This window comes from Bos taurus, unplaced genomic scaffold, assembly GCF_002263795.3.
Source record: "Bos taurus isolate L1 Dominette 01449 registration number 42190680 breed Hereford unplaced genomic scaffold, ARS-UCD2.0 Leftover_ScbfJmS_1648, whole genome shotgun sequence".
NCBI classification, from domain to species: Eukaryota; Metazoa; Chordata; class Mammalia; order Artiodactyla; family Bovidae; genus Bos; species Bos taurus.
In genome coordinates, this window is record NW_020190749.1 from 1 (window position 1) to 2,262 (window position 2,262).

Consider the following 2,262-nt stretch of genomic DNA (forward strand, 5'->3'; position numbering starts at 1 on the left):
ACTTCAGGTTGGTCTGATTTTCTGTATAAAGAAGTAAACATATGCCATAATTTGCTGTGTGCTGTGCTTAGTCACTCAGCTGTGTCCAAATCTTTGTGATCCCTTGGATTATAGCCTGTCAGGCTCCTCTATCTATGAAATTTTCCAGGCAAGAATACTGGAGTGGGTTGCCATTTCCTTCTCCAGGGCATCTTCCCAACCCAGGGATCAAACCTGCGTCTCTTGTGTCTCCTACATCAGCAGGCTGATTCTTCACTGTGCCACCTGGGAAGCCCCATGCCATAATATACTTCTTCTTAATCTCTATATGCCCTGCTAGTTTTTGAAAGATCATCAAATAACCAGATTTTCCAGGTTCAGATAGGATGAGAAGGATTTAAAATGCTAAAATCTATATTCTCAGAACATTGATCAATATTATTCATTCCATAATGCTTCCATTTTTACATTCACTTCTTCTACTTTTGACAACATGGATGGACCTTGAAGGCATTATGCTAAGTGAAATAAATCAGACAGAAGAAGACATATACTGTATGATCTCATTTATCTGTGGTATCTTTAAAGAAAAAAAAGCCAAACTTTGGGACTTCCCTGGTGGTCCAGTGGCTAAGACTCTTGGCTTCCAATGCAGGAGGCCCAGGTTCGATCCCTGGTCAGGGAACTAGATCCCACATGCTACAACAAAGATCGTACATGAGGCAATGAAGATCTCCAGTGCCACAACTGAGACATAGTGCGGCAAAATAAATTATTTTTAAAGCCAAACTTTGAAACAGTAAAATGGTGACTGCCAAGAGCTGCAGGATGAGGGAAATGGGGAGATGATGGTCACAGGGTACAAGCTTCTAGCTATAAAATAAATAAGTTCTGAGACTCTAAGGCACAGCATGGTGACTACAGTTAGGATATAATTAAATATATAATATAACCCTCTTATATACTTAAAAGTTGCTAAGAGTGTAGATCTTAAAAAATGTTCTCACCATAGACCCCAAAAATGTAATTATGTGAGGTGATGTGAGGTGATGAACATGTTAACTAACATTATTGTGGCAATCATTTCACAATATATACATGTGACCGATCATCATGTTGTACATCGTAGACTTACACAATGTTCTAGGTCAATTAAATTGCAATAAAGCTGGGAAAAAATAAAGTGACTGTGTATTCTACAGCACACTTTATACAAGATTAGCACACAACAATCAATTGCATTTGTATATACTAGCAGTGAACACTGGAAATCAAAATTAAAACCACAATAACATTTGCAATTGCTCCAAAGAAAATAAAATATGTAGGCATGAATCTAACAAAATGTGTACAAGATCTATATGCTGAAATATAAAAAGCATTGATATATGAAATTGAGAAAGACCTACAGAAATGGAGAAACATATTGTATTCATGGATTGGAAGACAAGACACATGAAAGCTGTCAGTTCTTCCTAAATTGATCTGTAGGTTTAATGCAATTCCTAGCCAAATCTGAGAAAGGATTTTGTAGACATAGATGAGCTTATTCTAAAATTTATACAGAAAGGTATGGGACCCAGAATAATTAAAACAATCTTGAAAAGGAAGAATAAAGTGGGGGAACCACTCTACTTGATATTAATCCTACTATATAACAATAAAAACTGGATGCTGTTCATAGAGGGATAGACATAGAAACTGATATAAGGAAAGAGACAAACTAGGAACGGACCCATACAATACCCAACTGATGTTTGACCAAGGTGTAAAGGCAGTTCAATGGAGGAAAGATAGTTATTTTTAAAATGATGCTGGAGCAACTGGACATCCACAGGCAAAAAGTGAACCTCAATCAAAATCTCATGCCTTATATAAAAATTAACTCAATGAATCACAGATTTAAATGTAAAACTTAAAACTATAACACTATAAAATATAGGGGAAAAATTGACCTAGGGCTAAACAAAGCATAACTTATATGCAGAGTACATCATGAGAAATGTTGGGTTGGATGAAGCAAAGCTGGAATCAAGATTACTGGGAGAAATATCAATAACCTCAGATATGCAGATGACACCATCCTTATGGCAGAAAGCGAAGAAGAACTAAAGAGCTTCTTGATGAAAGTGAAAAAGGAGAGTGAAAAAGTTGGCTTAAAACTCAACATTCAGAAAACTAAGATCATGGCATCTGGTCCCATCACTTCACGGTAAATAGATGGGGAAACAGTGGAAACAGTGACAGATCATTTTCTTGGCTCCCAAATCACTGCAGGTGGTG

The 2,262-nt window shown here is 36.7% G+C and overlaps 1 non-coding gene across 1 annotated transcript; it reads left to right on the forward strand.

The window, feature by feature from the left end:
- Nucleotides 1–591: 591 nt before the first annotated feature.
- On the forward strand, nucleotides 592–664 carry TRNAW-CCA (transfer RNA tryptophan (anticodon CCA)). The gene has a single exon. It is a non-coding gene; the product is annotated as a tRNA-Trp (tRNA).
- The last annotated feature ends 1,598 nt before the right edge of the window (nucleotides 665–2,262 follow it).